Genomic DNA, 27,386 nt, shown 5'->3' with positions numbered 1-27,386 from the left:
TTGCACATCTAACCCTTGCAACAAGTCAGTGTTGTAGGGTTACTAATATTTCCCTAAACCTCCTGAAAATGGGAGTTCAGAGAGTGTGAGGAAACTGACCAAGGTCACACAGCTAGGCTAGTGCCTGTCTCTGGGGCCAGAACTTTTTTTTTTTTTCTTGGGACGGAGTCTCGCTCTGTTGCCCAGGCTGGAGTGCAGTGGCGCAATCTCGGCTCACTGCAACCTACACCTCCCACGTTCAAGCAATTCCCTGCCTCAGCCTCCCGAGTAGCTGGGATTACAGGCACCTGCCACTAAGCCCAGCTAATTTTTGTTTTTTTTTTTAGTAGACACAGGGTTTCACCATCTTAGCCAGGCTGGTCTTGAACTCCTGACCTCGTGATCCACCTGCCTCAGCCTCCCAAAGTGCTGGGATTACAGGCATGAGCCACCGCACCCAGCCTTTTTTTTTTTTTTTTTTTTTTTTTGAGACAGAGTCTTGCTCTGTTGCCCAGGCTGGAGTGCAGGGGCGTGATCTCGGCTCACTGCAAGCTCCGCCTCCCAGGCTCACGGCATTCTCCTGCCTCAGCCTCCCAAGTAGCTGGGATTACAGGAGCCCGCCACCACGCCCGGCTAATTTTTTTGTATTTTTAGTAGACATGGGGTTTCACTGTGTTAGCCAGGATGGTCTTGATCTCCTGACCTCATGATCTGCCCGCCTCGGCCTCCCAAAGTGCTGGGATTATAGGCGTGAGCCACCACCCCCGGCCGGCCATTCACTTTTTGCCAGTGGGCCAGGACAGCTTGGGGTGGGCACTGCTTTCTACCTGTACCCTCCTGTCCACTCACTTGCTTTTGACACACTTGAGTCCTCAGCCTTCCTCAAACATGCTCCTCTCTTGGCCTCGGCCAATCCACATTTTCGTGGGTTTCTCTTATCCCGTTAGCTGCTTCTACTGAGTCTTCTTTCCTGAATTCCCCCTCCTTTCTCGCCCTCCAACGTGGAAAGGCCTCAAGACTTGATCCTGCCTGCACCCACCTACCTCCCTATGCCTCTCCAGTGAGACCTCACTCAGCCCCACCTGTGGCCAAGTCATTCCCAACTTATTTCTCCTCCATCCTCAGTTGTTAGGGTGACACACCCAACTGTCTGCTCCACTGGACATTTTTTTAGACAACTTTATTGAGATGTAATCACATACAATTTATCCCCTTAGAGTGCACCATTCAGTGGTTTTTAGTATATACACAAAGCTGTGAAACCAATTACCACAGTCAGTTTTAGACGATTTTCTTTCTTTCTTTCTTTCTTTTTTCTGAGATGGAGTCTCGACTTGCTCTGTCACCCATGCTGGAGTGCAATGGCACGATCTCAGCTCACTGCAACCTCTGCCTCCCAGGTTCAAGTGATTCTCCCATCCCTGCCTCCCAAGTAGCTGGGATTACTGGCACCTGCCATTGTGCCTGGATAATTTTTGTGTTTTTGTAGAGATGGAGTTTCACCATGTTGGCCAGGCTGTTCTCGAACTCTGGACCTCAGGTGATCTGCCCACCTTAGCCTCCCAAAGTGTTGGGATTACAGGTGTGAGCCACCGCGCCCAGCTGGGTTTTTTTTTGTTTGTTTGGTTTGTTTGTTTGTTTTAGATGGAATCTCGTGCCTCAGCCCCCTGAGTAGCTGGTACCACAGGCACTACAACCCAACTAATTTTTGTATTTTTAGTAAAGATGGGGTTTCACCATGTTGGCCAGGGTTGTCTCAAACTCGTGACCTGCCCACCTTGGATTCCCAAAGTGCTGAGATTACAGGCATGAGCCACTGTGACCGACCTAGCACATTTTCTTTCCTTCCTTCCTTCCTTCCTTCCTTCCTTCCTTCCTTCCTTCCTTCCTTCCTTCCTTCCTTCCTTTCCTTCCTTCCTTCTTCCTTCCTTCCTTCCTTCCTTCCTTCCTTCCTTCCTTCCTTCCTTCTTTCCTTCTTCTTTCTTCTTTCTTTCTTTCTTTCTTTCTTTCTTTCTTTCTTTCTTTCTTTCTTTCTTTTTTCTTTCTTTCTTTCTTTCTTTCTTTCTTTCTTTCTTTCTTTCTTTCTTTCTTTCTTTCTTTCTTTCTTTCTTTCTTTCTTTCTTTCTTTCTGATGGAGTCTTGCTCTGTCACCCAGGCTGGAGTGCAGTGTTATCATCACGGCTCGCTGCAGCCTCGACCTCCTAGACTCAAGCAATCCTCCCACCTCAACCTCCTAAGTAGCTGGGACCACAGGCACATGCCACCACACCCAGCTAATTTTTTAAATTTTTTTGTAAAGACGAGGTCTCACTAAGTTACCCAGGGTAGTCTCAAACTCCTGGCCTCAAGCTCTTCTTCCACCTCAGCCTCCCCAAGTGTTGTAATTACAGGCATGAGCCACCATGCCTGGCTAGGACATTTTCATTACCCCAGAAACAAACCCCAAATCCATTAACAGTCACTGTCTATTTCCCTCTGACTTCCACAGGCCTTAGCAAGTACTAATCTGCTTTCTGTCTATATGGATTTGCCTATTCTGGACATTTCGTAGAAATGGGATCATACAACACGGACTTTTTATGGCTAGCTTCTTTCACTTAGCATGGTATTTTCAAGGTTCATCCATATTGTAGCATGTATCAGAACTTCACTCCTTTTATTTATTTTTCAATTTTTGTTTTGTTTTGTTTTTTTGTTTTTGAGATGGAGTTTTGCTCTTGTTGCCCAGGCTGGAGTGCAATGGTGCAATCACGCTCACCACGACCTCCGCCTCCCGGGTTCAAGCAATTCTCCTGCCTCCGCCTCCTAAGTAGCTGAGATTACAGGCATGTGCCACCACGCCTGGCTAATTTTATATTTTTTTTAAACACTTTTTTTTTTGTTTTGAGACAGAGTCTCACTCTGTCTCCCGGGTTGGAGTACAGTGGCGCGATCTCAGCTCACTGCAACCTCTGCCTCCCGGGTTCAAGCGATTCTCCTGCCTCAGCCTCCCAAGTAGCTGGGACTACACATGGGCACCGCCATGCCGGCTAATTTTTGTATTTTTAGTAGAGACAGGGTTTCACCATGTTGTCCAGGCTGGTCTCAAACTCTTGGACTCTTGCCATCCTCCCACTTCAGCCTCCCAAGTAGCTGGGACTACAGGTGTGCACCACCATGTCCAGCTAAATTTTGTATTTTTCGTAGAGACGGGTTTCTGCCATGTTGCCCAGGCTGGTCTCAAACTCCTGAGCTCAAGCAATTCACCCACTTCAGCCTTCCAAACTGCTGGGATTACAGGAATGAGCCACTGCACCTGGCAAGTTTTTATTATTAATTTGATGTCTTTACTTGTTATAGGCCTACTCAGATTTTTGGTATCTTTTTGAGTCAGTTCTGGTAATTTTTTTCCTAGAATTTGTCCATTTCATCTAAGTTATCTAATTTGTTGGACTACAGCTGTTTATAGTATTCCCTTTTAATCTTTTTTTTTTTTTTTTTTTTGAAACAGAGTCGCCAGGCTCTTGTGCAGTGGTGTGATCTCGGCTCACTGCAACCTCCACCTTCTAGGTTCAAGTGGTTCTCCTGCCTCAGCCTCCTGAGTAGCTGGGATTATAGGTGCATGCCACCATGCCTGGCTAATTTTTGTATTTTTAGTAGAGACGGGGTTTCACCATGTTGGTCAGGCTGGTCTCAAACTCCTGACCTCGTGATCCACCCACTTTGGCCTCCTAAAGTGCTGGGATTACAGGCATGAGTGACCGCGCCCAGTGTAATCTTTATTTATTTATTTATTTTTTGATACAGGGTCTTACTCTGTTGCCCAGGCTGGAGTGCAGTGCCATCTCAGCTCACTACAGCCTCGACATCCTGGACCCAAGCCATCCTCCTCCCTCTCCGGAGTAGCTGGGACTGCAGGCACGTGCCACCACACCCGGCTAATTTCGTTATTTTGCCCAGCCAGTCTCGAACTCCTGGGCTTAAGCAATCCTCCTGCCTCAGCCTCCCAAAGTGCTGAAATTACAGGCCTGAGCCACTGCACCTGGCTTTCTTCCTTTGTTTTTGGTAACTAAAAGTTTTTCTTTCTTTCTTTCTTTTTTTTTTTCCGAGTCCTAACAGGAAACAAGAGTCCAACTAAAAGTTGAATTGCTTTTGTCAATGTTTTCAACGTGCCACATTTTGGTTTTGCTTATTTCTCTATTTTTATTCTCTAGTTCCTTTATTTCTCCTCTATCTTCATTATTTCCTTCCTTCTTCTTGCTTTGGGTTTAGTTTGCTCTTTTTTTCTTTTTTCCAAGTTTCTTAAAGTGAAAATTTAGGTTATTGATTTGACAGTATTCTTTTTTTTTTTTTTAACATAGGCATTTGCAGTTATACATTTCTGCCTTGGCTGGGTGCGGTGGCTCACGTCTATAATCCCTGCACTTTGGGAGGCTGAGACAGGTGGATCACCTGAGGTCAGGAGTTTGAGACCAGCCTGACCAATATGGTGAAACCCCATCTCTACTAAAACTACAAAAATTAGCTAGGCATGGTGGCGGGCGCCTGTAGTCCCAGCTACTTGGGAGCCTGAGACAGGAGACTCTCTTGAACCTGGGAGGCAGAGGTTGCAGGTTGCAGTGAGCCGAGATTGCACTGCTGCACTCCAGCCTGTGCGACCAGCAAGACTCCATCCCAAAATAAATAAATAAAATAAAATATGATGGTGTGCTAAAGATTGACCAGTGGGGGCTCTTTTAGATTGGGGGATGGGAATAAGGCAGGCAATATCTTAGCTGCAATCTGTCAGAAACGGAACACACCAAGGTGAGGGCAGGCCCCATGCAGACGTCCCGCGGTAGGACAGGAGTGGTGTGTTTGACACTCCTCAGGAGGCTAGTGTGGGCAGAGACAGGGACTTGGGGAGAGTGGTATAAGGGCAAGTCAAAGTCTGTCTTTTAAACGGCTCATAGGATTCTAGACTCTGGCTGTTCCATAATTTTGAAATGTTCTCTTATTGATGGTTGTTTCTTTCCTTTTTTTTTTTCAATTTTTTTTTTTTTTTTTTTTTTTGAGATTGAATCCTGCTCTGTCTCCCAGGCTAGAGTGCAGTGGCGCAATCTTGGCTCACTGCAGCCTCCACCTCCTGGGTTCAACCAATTCTCCTGCCTCAGCTGCACCTGAGTAGCTGAGATTACAGGTGCCCACCATCACACCCAGCTAATTTTTTTCTTTTTATTTTTTTATTTTTAGTAGAGATGGGGTTTTACCACGTTGGCCTGGCTGGTCTCGTACTCGTGACCTCAAGTGATCTGCCCACCTTGGCCTCCCAAAGTGCTGGGATTACAGGTTGAGCCACCACGCCCAGCCTCTAATTTGATATTATTACACACAATGCCATCAGGTGAATCTTTTTGTGTTCATGGGAATCCTTTGTTTAGGATAGATTCCTAGAGGTGAAATTGTTAGGTTGTGTTACTTTTTATTTTATTTTATTTTTTTGAGACAAGGTCTCTCTCTGTCACCCAGGCTGGAGTGCAGTGGTGCAGTCATGGCTCCCTGAGCCCTCGACTTCCTAGGCTCAAGTGATCCTCCTACTTCAGCCTCTTGAATAGCTGGGACTACAGATTTGCCACCATGCCCGGCTAATTTTTGTATTTTTTTTGTAGAGTCGGGGTCTCGCCTTATTGTTCAGGCTGGTCTTGAACTTCTGGGCTCAAGCAATCTGCCTGCCTCAGCCTCCTAAAAGTGCTGGGATTATAGGCGTGCACCACCATGCCTTTTTAATTGGAAACATGTTACTTTTTAATTGGAAAAAAATGTTATTAAAAGATAAGTCGGGCGCAGTGGCTCACACCTGTAATCCCAGTACTTTGGAAGGCCATGGCGGGCAGATCACCTGAAGTCGGGAGTTCAAGACCAGCCTGACCAACATGGAGAAATCTCGTCTCTACTAAAAATATAAAATTAGCAGGGTGTGGTGGTGCATGCCTGTAATCCCAGCTACACGGGAGGCTGAGGCAGGAGAATCACTTGAACCTGGGAGGTGGTGGTTGCGTTGAGCCGAGATGGTACCATTGCACTGCAGCCTGGGTAACAAGAGTGAAACTCTGTCTCAAAAAAAAAATCTAGGTTGAGCACAGTGGCTCATGTTGTAATTCCAGTGCTTTGGGAGCCCAAGGCTGGTGGATCCCTTGAGCCCAGGAGTTCAAGACCAGCCTGGCAACAAAGTGAGACCCCATGTCTACAAAAAATATATACGTATATATCCAAGTGTGGTGGTGCACACCTGTGGTCCCAGCTCCTCAGAAGTCTGAGGTGGGAGAATTACCTGAGCCTGGGGAGGTCGAGGCTGCAGTGAGCCATGATCATGCCACTGTGCTGCAGCCCAGGCAACACTGTGAGACCCTGTCTCACAACAAACAAACCAAAACTAAACAACAGCAACAAAAATCACACACACAGAGACACACACACACTCACACAGTCCTGTTGGTTGTCTTATAATTAACATCCTTTTTCCATTTTATCCATTCTTTTTTTTTTTTTTTTAAGACGGAGTCTTGTGCTCTTGCCCAGGCTGGAGTGCAGTGGCTTGATCTCGGCTCACTGCAACCTCTGCCTCCCGGGTTCAAGCGATTCTCCTACCTCAGCCTCCCTAGTAGCTGGGATTACAGGTGCCCACCACCACACCTGGCTAACTTCTTGTATTTTTAGTAGAGACAGGGTTTCACTGTGTTGGCGAGGCTGGTCTTGAACTCCTGACCTCATGATCCGCCCGCCTCGGCCTCCCAAAGTGCTGGGATTACAGGCGTGAGCCACAGCGCCTGGCCCATTTTATCCATTCTAATATAACTTTTAGATGGGCACACAGTTACCAAGAATAGGAATAATATTTCCCACCTTCTCTTGCTCTTGATGTAGCCATATGTCTAAGCTCTAGCTGGGGGGGGCTTTATTGACGCTTCAAGGAATAGAAAATAAAAGACTGCTGGTGTTCCCTTTGCCTGCAGCTTCTTCATCTCTTTCCCCAAACTTCTGCCTGGACTGCAGATACTGCCTCGGAGCTTGAGGACAAAGGCTACCCATTAGCAATGGAGGGTGGATCAGGGATTTGGAAGGAGCCTGAGCAGAGAATTGAGTAAAGCACAGCTTTACTGGCCTGCATACATCTGATATTTCCTATTCTATTCTACCCCATTCCAAAAAATGTTGGTTATGACTCACTTGTCTTCACAACGCACTGCAGCAATCCCTACCCCTTATCCAACAGGGATATGTTATTATTATGATTATTATTTTATTTATTTATTTATTTTTTTGAGAGCGAGTCTCGCACTGTCGCCCAGGCTGGAGTGCAGTGGCACGATCTCAGCTCACTGCAACCTCTGCCTCCCGGTTTCAAGCAATTCTCCTGCCTCAGCTTTCTGAGTAGCATGGATTACAGGCGCCCGCTACCACGCCTGGCTAATTTTTTGTATTTTTAGTAGAGATGGGGTTTCACCACCAACGTGGGTATATTCTAAAAGGCCCAATGGATGCCTGAATCCTCAGATAGTACTGAACCCTATATATACTATGTTTTTTCGTATACATACATACCTATGATAAAGTTTAATTTATAAATGTATAAATCAGGCACAGCAAGAGATTAACAAAAATAACAATAAAATAGAACAGTTATAACAATATACCACTCTTGTGCTTTGGGACCATTATTAAACCAAATAAGGATAACTGTAACACAGGCACTGCAATCCCAAGACAGTCTGATAACCGAGAAAGCTACTAAGTGACGGCTGGTAGCATCTAGGGCCTGGACACGCTGGACAAAGGGATCATTCTCATCCTGGGCAGGATGGAGTGAGATGGTGTGAGATTTCATCATATTACTCAGAACTGCTCGAAATTTAAAACATGAATTGCTTATTTCTGGAATTTTCCATTTAATATTTTCAGAGGGCGGTTAACGGCAGGTAACCAGAGAAATCAAAATTGCTGATAAGTCGGGGGGATCTAGTGTAGTATAACACTCTGGCTGGGATTAATAACAATTTAAGTCCAATTAATAAACTACAACTTTACTTCTCGGGCTGTTTTCCTCCTCCCTTGTGCTGTTATTGTCACAAATTACATTTTTTTCTTAGATAACATGTCCTTGAAACAAATTACATTTTTATACCCTGTGTGCTCATCAACAGATTTGTAATTCTTGCTTTATGCAGTTGTTTTTTAAATCACACAGGAGAAAAAAGAGAAACAAAACGTATTTATACTTGTCTTTTGTATTTACCTATATAAAAGTAATGTACTCTGCTGGTAATCCCCAGTTACAATTGCCCAAGAGTTCTATAATGCAGAGATTTTCAGGGCTGAAAAAAAAAAGCCATCTGCTTTGGTATTTCAGATCTAAGTACTTATAAGGAGTGGCTTGGGAGCAGTAGCCTTAGCAAGAGATAAGACTTAACTTCCCCCAGGGGCTATGAGCTGAAAGGCAAAACTGGGAGTAAAGATGTTGGCTTCCCAACCCTGTTTCAGAAGGACTGAAGGTGGCTACCACCTTCAAGCTCAGCACAGAGGCTCATTTGTAGAAGACCAAAGAACAGTATTGAGGCTTAAAAGTTGTGTTTAGGCCGGGCGTGGTGGCTCACTCCCAGCACTTTGGGAGGCCGAGGCAGGTGGCTCACCTGAGGTCAGGAGTTCAAGACCAGCCTGGCCAACATGGTGAAACCATGTCTCTACTAAAAATACAAAAATTAGCCGCTGTGGTGTCAGGTGCCTGTAATTTGAGCTACTTGGGAGGCTGAGGCATGAGAATTGCTTGAACCTGAGAGGCAAAGGTTGCAGTGAGCCGAGATCGCGCCACTGCACTCCAGCCTGGGGGATAGAAGCAAGACTCTCTCTCCAAAAAAAAAAAAAAAAAAAACTCAAAAACAAAAAAAGGTGTGTCTAGATGAGATCTTTGGCTGTAGTCATTAGCACAGTTCAGCCAATAGTCAGAAACCTGCTAAATGTTTGAAGGAATTATATTACCAAAGAAACCACTAGCTGGCCCACAAAAATTGTAGCTACTCAACCCCTGAAGCTATTCCAGGCTCCAAAACCTGCACTAGCAGGATGCAGGCTCTGAAAACTGGGCAGCTTACAACAGGCCACATCTCTCCAATGCCTACCTCTCCCGAGTCCACGGGGGATAATGCCAAAGGAAGAACCTCCCAGAAGGCAGAGCTAGGGGCTATCAGACAGTTGCACCCAAGAACGAATTCTACTGCCATATAAGAGAATCTAACCTGTTCCTGCCCAGATACCCTTACGACTGCAAGGGACCAGCATCTGCAGCTCATTTCATACCCACTCACTTTCAGAGTGCCCTTTTTTTTTTTTTCTTTCCTGAGACGGGGTCTAGCTCCTGTTGCCTCGGCAAGAGTGCAGTAGTACAATCAGGGCTCACTGCAGCCTCAACCTCCTGAGCTCAAGGGATCCTCCCACCTCCACCTCCAAGGAGCTGGGATTACGGGTGTTCATGTGCCACTACACCAGGCTAATTTTTTTATTTTAATTCTGTTTTTTTTTTTTTTTTTTTTTTTTTTTTGAGACGGAGTCTCGCTCTGCCACCCAGGCTGGAGTGCAGTGGCCAGATCTCAGCTCACTGCAAGCTCCGCCTCCCGGGTTTATGCCATTCTCCTGCCTCAGCCTCCCAAGTAGCTGGGACTACAGGCGCCCGCCACCTCACCCGGCTAATTTTTTGTATTTTTTAGTAGAGATGGGGTTTCACCGTGTTAGGCAGGATGGTCTCGATCTCCTGACCTCATGATCCGCTCGCCTTGGCCTCCCAAAGTGCTGCGATTACAGGCTTGAGCCACCGCACCTGGCCTTTTTATTTTAATTCTTTTTTTTTTTTTTTTTAAGAGATGGGGTCTTGCTATGTTGCCCAGGCTGCTCTCAAACTCCTGGGCTCAAATGATTCTCCTGCCCCAGCTTCACAAAGTGCAGGGGTTACAGGCATAAGCCACCACACCCAGGCCAGTGGTCATTTTTATTGTGATTATTTTTTTCCTATTCCATAATTGTATATTGAAAGATAGTTTGTCTTTCAGTTTACAGGTGGTAGCTGTATCCAGACCTAATGAATAGTTATGGACTGTGATCTGAACACACTGGGAGTAAAGATGTTGCCTTTCCAACCCTGTTTTCTCTATTCAGGAGCAGGTGAGTGCTTTACATGTGAAAAGATATATATCTTTCCACATATATATAAAATATATATATACATCTCTATATATTGATATAGATGTGTATATATATATAGATGATATAATTTATCATTCAACCTATGACACTTTAAAACATCTGTATTGTTATTTTTATCTATTTATTTATTTTGAGACAGGATCGGGCTCTGTCGCCCATTCTGAAGTGCAGTGGCAAGATCTAGGCTCACTGCAACCTCCACCTCCCTGGCTCAAGCCATCCTTCCACTTCAGCCTCCCCAGTAGCTGGGAACACAGGCATGTACCACCATGCCCAGCTAATTTTTTGTTGTTGTTGTTTCTTTTTTGTTTTTGTGTGTTTTTTGTTTGTTTGTTTGTTTTTGAGATGGAATCTTGTTCTGTTGCCCAAGCTGGGGTGCACTGGTGCAATCTCCACTCACTGCAACCTCTGCCTCCCAGGTTCAAGCAATTCTCCTCCCTCAGCCTCCCAAGTAGCTGGGATTACAGGTGCCCGCCACCATGCCTGGCTAATTTTTGTATTTTTAGTAGAAACGGGGTTTTACCACGTTGGCCGGGCTGGTCTCAAGCTCCTTACCTCAGGTGATCTGCCTGCCTCAGCCTCCCAAAGTGCTGGGATTACAGGCATAAGCCACCATGCCCAGCAATTTTTTTTTTTTTTTTTTTTCTTTTGAGACAGGGTCTCCTGGTGCCTCTTCTCACTCTGTTGCCCAGGCTGGAGTGCAGTGGTGCAGTCATAGTTCACTACAGCTTCAAACTCCTGGGCCAAAGCAATCCCCACACCTCAGAGTCCCAAGTAGCTGAGACTACAGGTGCAAGTCACCATGCCCAGCTAATTTTTGTAGTTTTTGTAGAGACAGGGTTTCGCCATGTTGCCCAGGTTAGCCTTGAACTCCTGAGCTCAAGTGATCCTCCCGCTTTCCGCCTCCCAAAGTGCTGCGATTACAGGTGTGAGCCACCACACCCAGCCTACATCTACTCTCAGTTCTTTTGGATATATACCGTGGAATTGCTGGATTATAGGGTAATTCTGTGTTTAACTTTTTGAAGAACCACTAAACCTTCTTTCTTTGTTTCTTTCGTTGTTTCTTTCTCTTTCTTTCTTTCTTTCTTTCTTTCTTTCTTTCTTTCTTTCTTTCTTTCTTTCTTTCTTTCTTTCCTTCCTTCCTTCATTCCTTCCTTCTTTCTTTCTTTCGTTCCTCCCTCCCTCCCTTCCTTCCTTCTTTCTTTCTTTCTTTTTTTTTTTTTTTTTTTTTTTGAGATGGAATCTCGCTCTGTCTCCCAGGCTGAAGTACAGTGGCACAGTCTTGGCTCACTGCAACTTCTGCCTCCCAGGTTCAAGCAATTGTCCTGCCTCAGCCTCCCAAGTAGCTGGGATTACAGGTGCATGCCACCACACCCAGCTAATTTTTATATTTTTAGTAGAGATAGAGTTTCACCATGTTGGTCAGGCGGGTCTCAAACTCCTGACCTCAGGTGATTTGCCTGCCTCCACCTCCCAAAATGCTGAGATTACAGGCATGAGCCACCCCGCCCGGCCCTGCAGAATTTTTTTATCCAGCTTAGACCCCACCGTGAGGCTGATACACAGGTATCCAGCTGCCTGCTGCCCTAGTGCGTGGTCCTTTCCCAGGCCCATCTGTCTTGATGGCTTCATCATCTGTAATTTGCTAGGACTGCTAGAACGTAATACTACAGATAAGTGGCTTAAACAACACAACTCTATTCTCTCACAGTTCTGGAGGTTAGAAGGCCAAGATCAAGGTCTTGGTTTCTCCTGGTGCCTCTCTCCTTGGCTTCAGATGGCTACCTTCCCACTGTGTGCTCGTGTGGCCTTTCTTCTGTATGTGCACATCCCTGGTGTCCCTTCCTCTTCTTGTTAGAATACCAGTTATAGGCTGAGCTCAGTGGCTCACACCTGTCATCCCAGGACTTTGGGAGGCCGAGGCAGGAGGATCACTTGAGCCCAGGAGTTGAAGACCAGCCTGAACAACATAGTGAGACCCCATGTCTATTTCTTTTTTATTTTTTTTAATTAAAAAAAAGAACACTAGTTATAACACTAGTCATACCAGATTAGGACCCCTCTCTAATGATCTCATTTTAATTTAATCAGCTCTTGAAGGCCCTTTTTCTCCAAATATCATTACATTCTGAGGTACTAGGGGTTTGGACTTCAACATACGAATCTGCAGGGGAGCATGATTCAGTCCCATACATCGTCTTTCCCAGAAACTTTTGCCTTCCTTTATTCACTGAGTCATTCAATACACATTTACTAAACATGTAGAAATGGCACTTAATACCGTGTTTGTGGATGAGGCTGTCCAGGGATAGGCTGTGGTCATAAAGGGCTAAGAATAGTGTCCTAGGGAACTCAGCCTCTCTTTCTTTCTTTCTTTCTTTCTTTTTTTTGGGAGGGTTGGAGGGGTAGAGGTGGGGTCTTCCTGTGTTGCCCAGGCTGGTCTCCAACTCCTGGGCTCAAGCCATCCTCCTATCTCAGCCTCCCAAAGTATTGGGATTACAGATGTGAACCAATGTGCCCAGGCTGAGCTCAGTATTTATTTTATTTTCTCTTATTTTATTTTATTTATTTATTTTTGAGACAGAAGGTCACTCCTGTCACTCAGGCTGGAGTGCAATGGTACGATCTCAGCTCATTGCAACCTCCGCCCCTAGGGTTCAAGTGATTCTCCTGCCTCAGCCTCCCGTGTACCTGGGATTATAGGCGCCCATCACCATGGCCGGATAATTTTTGCACTTTTACTAGAGATGGGGTTTTGCCATGTTGGCCAGGCTGGTCTCGAACTCCTGAACTCAGGTGATCCACTCCCCTTGGCCTCCCAAAGTGCTGGAGATTACAGGCATGAGCCACCACGCCTGGCCTATTTTATTTTATTTTTTATTTTATTTTTCAGAGACAGGGTCTTGCTATGTTGCCCAGGTTGGTCTTGAACTCCTGAGCTCAAGTGATCCTCCTGCCTTGGCCTCTCAAAATGCTGGGATTACAGGCGTGAGCCACCGAGCCTGGCCCTTAGTGCTGCATTTTATTGGTTTTGTTTCGTTTTGAAATAGGATCTCACTTTGTCGCTCAGGCTGGAATGCAGTGGCTCAATCAAGGCTCACTGCAGCCTCAACTTGCTGGGCTCAAGCAATCCTCCCACCTCAGTTTCCCAAGTAGCAAGGACTACAGGCAAGTACCACCACACCCAGCTAAGTTTTGTATTTTTTAGAAACGGAATTTTGCCATGTTGCCCAGGCTGGTCTCGAGCTCCTGGGCTTAAGTAATTCGACTGCCTTGGATTCCCAAAGTGCTGGGATTACAGACATGAGCCACCAGGCCAGGCCAAGCTCAGCATTTTAAAAGCAGGGGCGGAGAGCCCAGAAAATGAGATTGAAGAGCAGTGAAGCCTCCTCATTGCCAGCACGTGAATACTCCCTTGTTCCCCTCTCTCCCCATCCCTCTGGTGTGACAGCAGTCCCAGCTGATTCGCTTCTGATGTCGCATTCCAGTGGAGCCTTCCTCCACTTGGAGGTCTACTTGGTCTCCACAGAAGATGGGGCAGAGAAGGAGCTCTGGACCTCCTAGGGAGCTGTAAAATCTTTGGCATTTCCTCTTCGGTTCAGTCTCTATCAGCAGTGGCTGGAGGTGTTTTGCTCCTCAGTTACCAAAGGGCAAAGTTACCTCATCGCCATAGAATTCATTTTCTCCCAACCTCACACCGGGTAGTCACATGAAAAATATAATTTCTTCCTATTGATAGGATTTTCCTTTGTTCACTTAGAAATGATAAAGATTCCCTGGCCTTTTTGTTCCAACAATTCATTTGCTTTTCCCCTAAGCATTTTTTCATAAAAATGATTAAATGACGGCCGGGTGCAGTGCCTCGTGCCTGTAATCCCAGCACTTTGGGAGGCCAAGGCAGGTGGATCACCTGAGGTCTGGAGTTCAAGACCAGCGTGGCCAACATGATAAAAACCCCGTCTCTACTAAAAATACAAAAAATTAGCCACGCATGGTGGTGGGTGCCTGTAATCCCAGCTACTTGGGAGGCCGAGGCAGGAGAATCACTTGAACCCAGAAGGCCAAGGTTGCAGTGAGCCAAAATCAAGACACTGCACTCCAGCCTGGGCAACAAGTCAAAAAAAGAAAGATTACATGAAAAAGATTAAATGTAGGCCGGACGCGGTGGCTCACATCTGTAATCCCAGCTTTTTGGGAGGCCAAAGCAGGCAGATCACTTGAGTTCAGGAGCTAGAGACCAGCCTGGCCAGCATGGAGAAACCCCATCTCTACTGAAAATACAAAAATTGGCCCTAGGCGTGGTGGCTCACACCTGTAATCCCAGCACTTTGGGAGGCCAAGGGGGGTGGATCACGAGGTCAGCAGATCGAGACCATCCTAGCTAACACGGTGACACCCCTGTAGTCTCAGCTTCTCCAGAGGCTGAGGCAGGAGAATGGTGTGAACCCGGGAGGCAGAGCTTGCAGTGAAACCCCGTCTCTACTAAAAATACAATACATTAGCCGGGCATGGTGGCATGCACCTACAGTCTCAGCTACTCGGGAGGCTGAGGCAGGAGAATCGCTTGAATCTGAAGCGGAGGTTGCAGTGAGCCGAGATCGCACCACTGCACTCCAGCCTGGGTGACAGAGCAAGACTCCATCTCAAAAAACAAAAAGCCTGGCGTGGTGGTGGGAGAATCGCTTGAACCCCGGGGCCGGGGGTTGCAGTGAGCCGAGATTGTGCCACTGCACTCCAGCCTGGGTGACTGAGTGAGACTCTTGACTCAAAAAAAAAAAAAAAAAAAAAAAAAAAAAAAAGAAAAGAAAAGAAAGAAAAAAGAAAGATTTCCTACTTTTGGAGACTCCTGAATCCCTTGGCCTCTGCAGCGCTTCCCCTCTCCTTCCTCCATGACCTGCCTTCTGAGTCTTGACACTGTGCTGTTCCACATACCACGGCCAGCTCCTTAGATGATGCGGTTCTCCAAGGTCCAAGACCCAAAATTTTAGCTTTATCAGGTCTCCCTGAGAAAGCTCATTCACCCCTTAGCATCAAGTCTTAATTATATGATGATACTTTCAAAGGCTAATCTCCGTTTGCAACCAATTTATCATGTTTCATATCAGTATTTCTACCTGCTCAGTGAATAATAGGATTATAAAGATTTTGGTCAAAGGATACAAAATTTCAGTTAGACAGGAGCACACAGTACAGGAGATCTATTGTCAAACATGTAACTATAGTTAATGTCAATATATTGTGTACTTGAAAATTGTGAAGAGTAGTTTTAAATGTTCTTATCACAAAAAAAAAGATGTGTGTGAGTTAATGGATATGTTAATTAGCTTGATTTAGCCATTCCACAATGCATGCATATATCAAAACATTGGCCGGGCTCAGTGGCTCATGCTTGTAATCTTAGCATTTTGAGGGGCTGAGGCGGAAGGATCACTTGAGCCCAGGAGTTTGAAATCAGCCTGGGCAACCAAGTAAGACCCTGTCCCTACAAAAAATTTAAAAATTAGCCAAGCGTGGTGGTAGCCACCTGTAGCCCCACATACTCAGGAGGCTGAGGCGGGAGGATCGCTTAAGCCCAAGAGGTTGAGACTGCAGTGAGCCGTGTTTGTGCCACTGAACAAAAACCTGAGTGACAAAGCAAGGCCCTGTCTCAAAACAAAACAAAACAAAACAAGGTACTGTTATGACAATTTTTTTTATAGCCAAATTGAGCAGTGGGAGGTTGTATACCAAATGTAGTGACACTAATGTTAACAAGCTCTGACAACACACTACCATTGGACTAGTCAAGAAGCCAGATTCGATGTTGGACATCAACAAACATCTATGACAAGGCTCCTTTTCCTGCACCCCTTTTCTTGTTTAATAGTAGTATCTTCTACTTAATCACCTGAGGCAATCCATGTCAGATCCCCTACATCAAATCAGCCACCAAATCTCAAGATTCTAACCTATTTCTCCTCTCTGTCCCCAATGACAGGTTGCCACACACTATCTTACAAGTTCACAATGACCCTCCAACCCTTAACATGTTTGCCTGCCCTACTGACTTTAGCATTGGCCATATAGAGACTGGGCGCAGTGGCTCATGCCTGTAATCCCAGCACTTTGGGAGGCCGAGACGGGCGGATCACCGTCAGGAGGTCAGGAGGTCAGGAGGTCAGGAAATCGAGACTATCCTGGCTAACACGGTGAAACCCCGCCTCTACTAAAATACAAAAAAAAAAAATTAGCTGGGCGTGGTGGCGGGCGCCTATAGTCCCAGCTACTCAGGTGGCTGAGGCAAGAGAATGGCGTGAACCCAGGAGGCGAAGCTTGCAGTGAGCGGAGATCGCGCCACTGCGCTCCAGCCTGGGCGACAGAGCAAGACTCTGTCTCAAAAAAAAAAAAAAAGAATTGGCCATATGACATTATAACATGTTTTGAACAAAGGGACATGAGTGGACATGAATTTTGTCCCTTTTTTTTTTTTTTTGAGACAGAGTCTCTGTCACCCAGGTTGGAGTGCAGTGGTGCAATCTCGGCTCACCGCAAGCTCTGCCTCCCGGGTTCACACCATTCTCCTGCCTCAGCCTCCCAAGTAGTGGGGACTACAGGCGCCCACCACCACGCCCAGTTAATTTTTTGTATTTTTAGTAGAGACGGGGTTTCACTGTGTTAGCCAGGATGGTTTCGATCTCCTGACTTCGTGATCCGCCCACCTCGGCCTCCCAAAGTGCTGGGATTACAGGCGTGAGCCACCATGCCCGGCCTTGTCCTTTTTTTTTTTTTTTTTTAGACAGAGTCTCACTCTGTCACGCAGGCTGGAATGCAGTAGCTCTATCTTGGCTCACTGCAACCTCCACCTCCTGGATTCAAGCAATTCTTGTGCCTCAGCCTCCGGAGTAGCTGGGATAACAGGCGTGCACCACCATGCCTAGCTAATCTTTGTATTTTAGTAGAAATGGAGTTTCTCCATGTTGGCCAGGCTGGTCTTGAACTCCTGACCTCAGATGATTCGTCTGCCTCTGCCTCCCAAAGTGCTGGATTACAGGCGTGAGCCACCATGCCCGGCCTTTTTTTTTTTTTTAAAGAAGCGGTGTTACCATGTTGCCCAGGCTGGTCTGGATCTCCTGGGCTCAAGTGATCTTCCCACCTCGGTCTCCCAAAGTGCTGGGATTACAGATGTGAACCACTGCGCCCGGCCTGAACTTTGTCACATTTGAGCAGAGCTTGAAATGCAATTGTGTAGCTTGGCTGGGGTACTTTTGGTTAGTCCTCCTCTGTGAAAGCAATGTGCCCCAGATAGTGGCTATTGTTCAGCATGGTTTCCAGAATAAGAAGGAATAAGAAGATGTGTGCTGATAGGGTACAGTGTAATGAGACACCTTCACTTAATGGCAGGCACCTTCATCCACACCACTCTGTCCGCCTGAGGCTCTCTCCTTTACTTGTCTGTCACTACTTGTCCTTCAAGATTTACCCAGGCCAGGCACAGTGGTTCACGCCTGTAATCCCAGCACTTTGGGAGGCTGAGGCAGGCCTCAGGATCACCTGAGGTCAGGAGTTCAAGACCAGCCTGGTCAACATGGTGAAACCTTGTCTCTACTAAAAAAAATACAAATAAAAAAAAATTGGCCGGGCACGGTGGCTCATGCCTGTAATCCCAGCACTTTGGGAGGCCGAGGCAAGTGGATCACCTGAGTTCAGAAGTTCCAGACCAGCCTGGCCAATATGGCAAAACCCCCTTTCTACTAAAAATACAAAAAAAAAAAAAAATTAGCCGGGCACGGTGGCGCATGCCTGTAATCCCTCCTACTCGGGAGGTTGAGGCAGAAGAATCGCTTGAACCCGGGAGGTGGAGATTGCTGTGAGCCGAGATTGCGCCACTGCACTCCAGCCTGCATGATGGAGAGAGACTCGGTCTCAAAAATAAATAAATAAATAAAAATTAGACAGGCATGGTGGTGCATGCCTGTAATCCCAACTACTTGGGAAGCTGAGGCAGGAGAATCGCTTGAACCTGGCAGGTGGAGGTTGCAGTGAGCAGAGATCGTGCCACTGCACTCTAGCCTGGGTGACAGAGCCAGACTCCGTCTCAAAAAAAATTTTTTTTTAAATAAGATTTACCTCCAGCCACATCTTGTATTAAGGAACCTTCTCCCCAAGTTGGGTTAGATCTCCTCTCCCTGCCCTATGCTCCCACAGCTCCCGGTGCCCTGCTACCCTTCTCTTAGCATAAAGGTCACTAACATCACCATTCCTGGCCCTGAAGTTCCATGAGGACACAAACAGGGTTGGGTTTGTCTCTGTGTTCCCTGGACTTGGTGGTCTCTCATTGCAGCCTTGCCTCCTGGGCTCAAGAGATCCTCCCACCTCAGTCTCTCAAGTAGCTGGGACCACAGGTGCACACCACCATGACCAGCTAATTTTTGTATTTTTGGTATAGATGGGGTTTCGTGGTGTTGCCCAGGCTGGTCTCAAACACATGAGCTCAAGCAATCCACCCACCTTGGCCTCCCAAAGTGCTGGGATTACAGGGACGAGCCACCACGCCTGGCCTCAATGAAGTTTCTTAACCTTCTTCAACTTTTAATCTGTAAATTCTCGTTACGGCAGTACCTACTTCCCAGGTTGCTGAGAAGACTGAGTGACGGAATCACACCAAGTGCTGGACAGGTGCTGCCCATATAGGAAATTCTTTTTTTTTTTTTTTTCCTTTTTTTCTTTTGAGACAGTCTCTCTCTGTTACCTAGGCTGGAGTGCCGTGGAGTGATCTCAGTTCACTGCAACCTCTGCCTCCTGGGTTCAAGTGATTCTTGAACCTCAGCCTCCCGAGTAGCTGGGATTACAGGTGCCCGACACCATGCCCGGCTAATTTTTTTGGTATTTTTAGTGTTGATGGGGTTTCACCAGGTTAGACAGGCTGGTCTTGAACTCCTGACCTCAAGAGATCTGCCTGCTTTAGCCTCCTTAATCCAGCCTCCTGTCTTCTCTTGTCCGATGACTACAGAAGCTTCCTAACCCATCTTCTTTTCTTTTCTTCTTTTTTTCTTTTCTTTTTTTTTTTTGAGATGGAGTCTTGCTCTGTCGCCCAGGCTGGGGTGCAGTGGCTCAATCTTGGCTCACTGCAGCCTCCACTTCTCAGGTTCAAGTGATTCTCCTGCCTCAGCCTCCCAAGTAGCTGAGATTACAGGCACACGCCATCACGCCCGGCTAATTTTTTTGTATTTTTAGTAGCGATGGGGTTTCGCCTTGTTGGCCAGACTGGTCTCAAACTCCTGACCTCAGGTGATCCGCCCACCTTGGCCTCCCAAAGTGTTGGGATTACAGGCATGAGCCACCGCACCTGGCCTAACCCATCTTCTTGACTCCACTCTTACCCCTTTCAATCCTTTCTCCACATTTCTAGCATGGCTTTTTCTGAAAACCAATTTAACTCATGTCAGCTTCCGGTTGAGCTGAACTTCTTTCAGTTCCTCAAACCGACAGAGCTTTGCCCTCCTCCACAAATGTTGTTTTCTCTGCTGGGGCCTCCTGTCCCTTAAGCCACCTCCATGGACTGGCTCCCTCTTCTTTCTGCCCCCCATGTAAATTTCAGGCTGCCTGCCCACCTCCAAGACTGCTGGGTATCCCTGCTGTGCGTCCCTCTCCTCCGAAGTGCCTTGGTGTTGGTGTGCCCCGTCACAGCGCTCATCACACATCCCTGCAGCGCTGGGTTCAGGGAGTGTCTCCCGGCACCAGACTGGCAGCTCCCTAAGGCAAGGTTTCTGTTTTGTTCACCACTGTACCTCTAGAATTTAGTACAGGCTGACATGTTGAAATCACTCGACTTACTATTTTTTATTTTATTTTATTTTATTTTGAGACAGAGTCTCACGCTGTTGCCCAGAGACAGGGTTTCCTCATGTTGGCCAGGCTGGTCTCGAACTCCTAATCTTAGGTGATCCACCCACCTTGGTCTCCCAAAGTGCTGGGATCACAGGCGTGTGCCACTGTGCCTGGCCATTTGACTTACTTTTCATAGGGAATACATGCATATCATAGAAAATCTGAAAGGTGCAAAGTGATGTACAGTAAAAACAAAAAGATCTCTTTTCACCCTGATTCCCCAATCACCCACTGACTATACCTCTATACCTTTTTTTTTTTTTTTGAGGTGGCGTTTCTCTCTTGTTGCCCAGGCTGAAATGCAGTGGAGCGATCTTGGCTCTCTGCAAGCTCCACCTCGCGGGTTCAAGTGATTTTTCTGCCTCAGCCTCCGAAGTAGCTGGGATTACAGGCACCTGCCACCACGCCCAGCTAATTTTTTTTGTATTTTTAGTAGAGATGGGTTTCATCAGTTGGCCAGGTTGGTCTCGAACTCCTGACCTCAGGTGATCTGCCCACCTCGGCCTCCCAAAGTCCTGAGATTACAGGCGTGAGCCACCGTGCCTGGCCTTCTCTAAGATATTCTATGTTAAAACAAGCATATATGCATATACAATCTGGAGATTAGAGTATATTTTACACATATTCTACACCTGATTACTTTCTTACTTAATATTGTAGCTTGGAAAATATGCCTTTTCAGTGTATATAAAATGGATTTTTAAAACTCAGTATACTGTACCTTTGTAAAGATGTATCATAAATTTTTTTTTTTTTTTTTTTTTTTTTTTTTTTTTTTTTTTTTTTTTGCGACGGAGTCTCACTCTGTCGCCGAGGCTGGAGCGCAGTGACCGGATCTCGGCTCACTGCAAGCTCCGCCTCCCGGGTTCACGCCATTCTCCTGCCTCAGCCTCCCGAGTAGCTGGGACTACAGGCGCCCGCCACCTCGCCCGGCTAGTTTTTTTTGTATTTTCTTAGTAGAGATGGGGTTTCACCATGTTAGCCAGGATGGTCTCGATCTCCTGACCTCGTGATCCGCCTGTCTCGGCCTCCCAAAGTGCTGGGATTACAGGCTTGAGCCACCGCGCCCGGCCGTATCATAAATTTTTTAATCAGCCTTCATCACTGGGCATTTAAGTTCTTTATTTAAGTTCAAATAAATAATAAATTAAATTAAGTTCTTTTTGTTTTGTTTGAAGTGGGGTCTCACTCTGTCACCCAGACTGGAGTGCAGTGATGCAGTCACAGCTCACTGTAGCTTCAACCTACTGGGCTCAAGCAATCCTCCCTCCTCAGCCTCCTGAGAAGCTGGACTACAGATGCATGCCATCACGCCTGGCTAATTTTTTTTTTTTGGTAGAGACAAGGTTTCGTCATGTTGTCCAGGCTGGGTTTTTTAGTACTTTGTGTTTGTTTGTTTGCTTGTTTGTTTTTTGAGACAGGGTCTCCTTCTGTCGCCCAGGCTGGAATGCAATGTCATGATGAGGACTCACGCAGCCTCAATCTTCTGGGCTCAATTGATCTTCCTGCCTCAGCCTCCGAGTAGCTGGAACTACGGGCACATGCCACAATGTCTGGCTACTTTCTGTATTTTTTTTTTTTTTTTTGTAGAGATGAGCTTTCATCGTGTTGCCTAGGCTGGTCTCCAACTCATGAGCCCAAGGGATCCACCCACCTTGGACTCCCAAAGCGTTGGGATCACAGGTCTGAGCCACCTCGCCTGGTCAAGTTCTTTTCAATATTTTGCTATTATAAGCAATGTTACCCTGAATATCCTTGAACCTGTCATTTCACACATAAGTGAGTATATCCATAGGACAAATTCTGAAAAGTGAAATAGTTGAGGGAAACTGGACACACACTTTTTTTTTGTTTTGAGACAGTCTCGCTCTCTTGGCTCTGTTGCCCAGGCTGGAGGGCAGTGGCACAATCTTGGCTCACTGCAACCTCCGTCTCCCAGGTTCAAGTGGTTCTCATGCCTCAGTCTCACAAGTAGCTGGGATTACAGGCAAGTGCCACTATGCCTGGCTAATTTTTTTTTTTTTTTTTTTTTTTTGAGTTTCGCTTTTGTTGCCCAGGCTGGAGTGCAATGGTGCAATCTTGGCTCACCGCAACCTCCGCCTCCCGGGTTCAAGCAATTCTCCTTCCTCAGCCTCCTTAGTAGCTGGGACTATAGGTGCCCACCACTATACCCGGCTAATGTTTGTATTTTTAGTAGAGACAGGGTTTCTCCATGTTAGTCAGGCTGGTCTTGAACTCCCTACCTCAGGTGATCCGCCCGCCTCGGCCTCCCAAAGTGCTGGGATTACAGACGTGAGCCACTGCACCCGGCCTAATTTTTGTATTTTTAATAGAGACAGGGTTTCACCATGTTGGCCAAGCTGGTCTTGAACTCCTGGCCTCAAGTGATCCACCTGCCTCAGCCTCCCAAAGTGCTGAGATTATAGGCCCGGCCCACACACTTTTTTTTTTTTTGAGACAGAGTCTTGTTCTATCACCCAGGCTAGAGTGCAGTGGCGCAATCTCGACTCAGTGCAACTTCTGCCTCCTGCGTTCAAGCGATTCTTCTGTCTTAGCCTCCTGAGTACCTGGGACTACAGGCGCACGCCACCATGCCCGGCTAATTTTTGTATTTTCAGTAGAGATGGGGTTTCACCATATTGGCCAGGTTGGTCTTGAACTCCTGACCTTGTGATCTGCCTGCCTTGGCCTCCCAAAGTGCTGGGATTACAGGCCCAGCCTCACACAATTTTAATATTGTGTTAGATATGCCAGACTGCTTTCCACTGAAGTTCACCAATTTACACTGTGATCCATACATTCTTCACATGACTGTCACCATGGTATTATTTAACCCTTTGGTTTTTGGCCTATCTGATAGTGTCAAAAAGAATATCATTGTGGTTTTGTCATATCTCTTTTTATAGTTGAAGTTGAACATCTTATCATATACTTAAGATCCATTTGCAAACTTAAAGGGCAAATAACAAAGTGGGAGATTACAAATCACATCAATGAGACGAAGATAAACAAGAAATTGAACAAAAACTTGAACTGGAATGTCACAAAAGAAGAAATCCAAATGGGCAATAAAGGAACTACCAATTAAAAATTAGAGTCAGCCAGGCATGGTGGCTCACGCCTGTAATCCCAGCACTTTGGGAGTCCGAGGTGGACGGATCATCTGAGGTTGGGAGTTCAAGACCAGCCTGGCCAAAGTGGCAAAATCCTGTCTCTAGTAAAAATACAAAAATCAGCCAGTATTGTGGCATACGCCTGTAATCCCAGCTACTCGGGAGGCTGAGGCACCAGAATCACTTGAACCCGGGAGGCAGATGTTGCAGTGAGCCGATATCGTGCCATTACACTCCAGCCTGGGCAAGAGAGTGAGATATGTCTCAAAAAAAAAAAAAAAAAAAAAAAAAAAAAAAACCCTCAAATCACAATAAAGCACCATTGCACGCTCATCTGAGTGGTTAAAATTAAGAAGTCCATGAAAACCAAATATTGCCAGTGAAGTGGAAAAGTGGGAACTCTCACACACTGGGGCAGGAGTAGAAATTGGTAAACTGTATAGACAAATGGTTTAGCATTATCTAGAAAAACTGAAGATATACATACCCTTTATCCCAGCAATTCCACTCCTAGTATACACACTCCTTGATGAAGCCTTCCCTATGCATTCCAGGAGTCTTACAGATTATTGTTCGGAGCAGAAGTGTTTCTAATAGAACAAAAATGGAAAATCTAGCTGGGCTTGGTGGCATGCACCTGTGGTCCCAGCTACTCAGGAAGCTAAGGTGGGAGGACCACTTGAGCCCAGGAGTTTGAGGCTACAGTGAGCTGTGATTTAACCACTGCATTCCAGCCTGAGCAACAAACACAGTGAGACCCTGTCTCTAAAAATAAGAAAGTAGGGGGGGACCTCAAATGTTTGTTCATAGTAAAGTGGAAAACTAAATTGTGGTTTATTAATACAGTGGAAATCACACAGCAATAAAACGAACAAATCACAGCTTTACACATCAATGTGGCTGGATTGCCAGAAGGAAAGGGAATAACAGTGATGGAGTCAGTGTAGTGGTGACATCTTCAGAGAAGCAAAGCCTATATGGGAAGGTCACACAGTTGGGAACTGGTCTGCTAAGACTCGCTATATTTTATTTCATGGCCTGGATAATGATTACACAAATGTTGGCTTTATCTTTAAATTGTACTTATTATATTTCACGTATGCCTTGTGTATATGATTGCCAGCTTTGAATGTATATATATGTTCCTCCAAAAATCATGTTGAAATCTAGTCACCAAGGTGATGATATTAGGAGGTGGGACTCTGAGAGGTGGTCAGGTTGATTAGGTCATGAGGGCAGAGCCTCTGCCTTTTTTTTTTGTTTGAGGTGTGCAGTTTTATTCAACTTGGTCTCAAGTCAGTGTACAGGTAAGCCCTGGCTGCCTCCACCCACTCCCAGGGAGACCAAAAGCCTTCATACATCTCAAGTTAGGGGACAAAAAAGGTAGGGCATGAAGGCTGATCATTCAAAATAAAACAAAATAAAAAATACTAAGGTGAAGATTTAAAAAATTTTGCATTACATAATTTACATGAAAGCAATGCTATCACCTCCCCTGTGTGGACTCAGGAAAGGACTGGGCCATTCTCCTTAGAGAGAAGTGGGGTGGCTTTTAGGAGGACAAGGGGCTTCCTGTAACAATGCATCTCACGATATTTGGAATGACTATTAAAAAAAAGAACAACGTACAATCAAAGTCCTTAGCCACATGGTAGAGCTTTGGGGGATGCTTGCACCAAACGACTGCTGTCACCTTCAGCGTTCCAGTTTTTAAATCCTGAGTCAAGCCCAGAAAAAAGCCTAAAACAAAACAACAACAAAAATAAAACCATGCCAATCTTATTTTGTTTTCTGCGTGTTAGGTTTTGTCAAGAAAGGGTGTAATGCGACTAAGTCACAGTCCACCTAGAAGCATTCGTGGTGGACGATGGAGGGGCCGGACTCGTCGTACTCCTGCTTGCTGATCCACGTCTGCTGGAAGGTAGATAGCGAGGCCAGGATGGAGCTGCTGAGCCACACGGAGTACTTGCACTCGGGAGGAGCAATGATCTTGATCTTCACTGTGCTGAGCGCTAGGGCGGTGATCTTCTTCTGTATCCTGTTGGTGATGCCAGGGTACATGGTGGTGCTGCCAGACAGCACTGTGTTGGTGTACAGATCTTTGCGGATGTCCACGTCACACTTCTTGATGGAGTTGAAGGTAGTTTCGTGGATGCCACAGGATTCTATGCCCAGGAAGGAAGGCTGGAAGAGCGCTTTGGGGCAGTGGAACCGCTTGTTGCCAATGGCGATGACCTGGCCATCGGGCAGCTCGTAGCTCTTCTCCAGGGAGGAACTGGAGGCCGCCATGGCCATCTCCTGCTTGAAATCCAGGGCAACGTAGCACAGCTTCCTCTTGATATCACGCACGATTTCCCGCTCAGCTGTGGTGTGAAGCCGTAGCTGTGCTCAGTGAGGATCTTCACGAGGTAGTCAGTCAGGTCCCGGCCAGCCAGGTCCAGAGGCAGGATGGCATGTGGGAGGGCATACCCCTTGTACATGGGCACAGTGTGGGTGACCCCGCCAGAGTCCATCACAATGCCAGTGGTACGGACAGAGGCGTGCAGGGACGGCACGGCCTGGATGGCCACGTACATGGCTGGGGTGCTGAAGGTCTCAAACATGATCTGGGTCATCTTCTCACGGCTGGCCTTGAGGTTCAGGAGGGCCTCGGTCAGCAGCACAGGGTGCTCCTCGGGAGCCACACGTAGCTCGTTGTAGAAGGTGTAGTGCCAGATCTTCTCCATGTCATCCCAGTTGGTGACAATGCCGTGCTCGATGGGGTACTTCAGGGTGAGGATGCCTCTCTTGCTCTGGGCCTCGTTGCCCACATAGGAGTCCTTCTGACCCATGCCCACCATCATGCCCTGGTGCCTGGTGCACTCCACGATGGAGGCGAAGACGGCCCAGGGGACATCCTCACCTGTGAAGCTGGCCTTGCACATGCCAGAGCCGTTGTCAACAACAAGCTCAGCGATATCATCATCCATGGTGAGCTGGCTACGGGTGTGGACAAGCAGCGGAGTGGTGACGGAGAGGCTTTGTGCTTGCGGGGCGGACGCAGTCTCCTTCTTTTTTTTTTTTTTTTTTTTTTTTTGAGACAGAGTTTTACTCTGTTGCCCACACTGGAGTGCAGGGGCACGAACATGGCTCCCTGCAGCCTCTACCTCCTGGGTTTAAGTGATCCTCGAGCTCCCTGGGACTACACATACATGCCACCATGCCTAGCCAGCTATGGTGGTTCACGCCTGTAATCCCAGCACTTTCGGAGGCTGAGGCAGGTGGATTTCTTTTAGCTCAGGAGTTCAAGACAAGCCTGGCCAACACGGCAAATCCAAGCACTTTGGGAGGCTGAGGCAGGCAGATAGCTTTGAGCTCAGGAGTTAAGACAAGCCTGGCCAACATGGCAAAACCTCATTTCTCCAAAAAATACAAAAATTAGTTAGGTGTTTGTGGCTCGAGCCTGTAGACACAGTTACATGGGAGGCTGAGGTTGAAGAATTGCTTGAACCCAGGAGGCAGAGGTTGTAGTGAGCTATAACCATGCCACTACACTGAAGCCTGGGTGACAGAGTGAGATCCTGTCTCAAAAAAAAGAAAAAAAAAAAGAGGTGGGGTGGGTGGGGAGTTCTACTTTGTTGCCCAGGCTGCTCTCGAACTCCTGGGCTCAAGCGTCCCAAAGGGCTGGGATTGCAGGCGTAAGCCACTGTGCTCGGGCCTTGTCTCACAATTTCTGTGGGTCAGCAGTCCAGGCATAACTTAGCCAGGTCCTCTGCCCAGGGTCTTCCAGGGCTGCAATCAAGGTATGGACTGGGCTACATTGTCATCTGGAGGCTCCAGTGGGGAAGAATCTGCTTGCAAGCTCGTGCAGATTGTTGGCAGAATTCATTTCCTTGTGGCTATGTGGCTGAGGGCCCTGGCTTTTTATTGTTGGCAGGAGGCCTCTGGCAGATTCTAGAGGCCACCCAGAGTCCCTTGCCAAGTGGGCTTCCGTAACATGTGGGTTATTTCATCAAGCCAGCAAGGAAATCTACTGATTCAATCTGCTAACATAGAGTCTTATATAACATGATATAATCTGGAAGTGACAGCCCACCACCTTTGCCATATTCATTAGAAGTGGGTCATAGGTTCTGCCCACAAGCAAAGTGAGGGGATCACACAAGGATGTGGACACTAGGAGGTGGGAATTATTAGCACTCTCCTGAGGGTTAGTCAGCTACAACTGCTTATTGT

The 27,386-nt window shown here is 46.7% G+C and overlaps 1 protein-coding gene and 1 pseudogene across 2 annotated transcripts in view; both read right to left on the bottom strand.

Moving 5' to 3' along the window:
- The window catches only part of ST13 (ST13 Hsp70 interacting protein), a 285,343-nt gene that overhangs the window by 242,096 nt on the left and 15,861 nt on the right, over positions 1–27,386 (bottom strand). The window lies entirely within an intron of this gene.
- LOC126963652 (actin, cytoplasmic 1-like) lies at positions 24,881–26,239 on the bottom strand (annotated as a pseudogene). The gene has a single exon (XR_007729177.1). The product of XR_007729177.1 is annotated as an actin, cytoplasmic 1-like (transcript).

The sequence above is a fragment of the Macaca thibetana genome, chromosome 10 (assembly GCF_024542745.1).
Source record: "Macaca thibetana thibetana isolate TM-01 chromosome 10, ASM2454274v1, whole genome shotgun sequence".
NCBI classification, from domain to species: domain Eukaryota; kingdom Metazoa; phylum Chordata; class Mammalia; order Primates; family Cercopithecidae; genus Macaca; species Macaca thibetana.
This window is presented reverse-complemented; position numbering and strand designations above follow the sequence as displayed.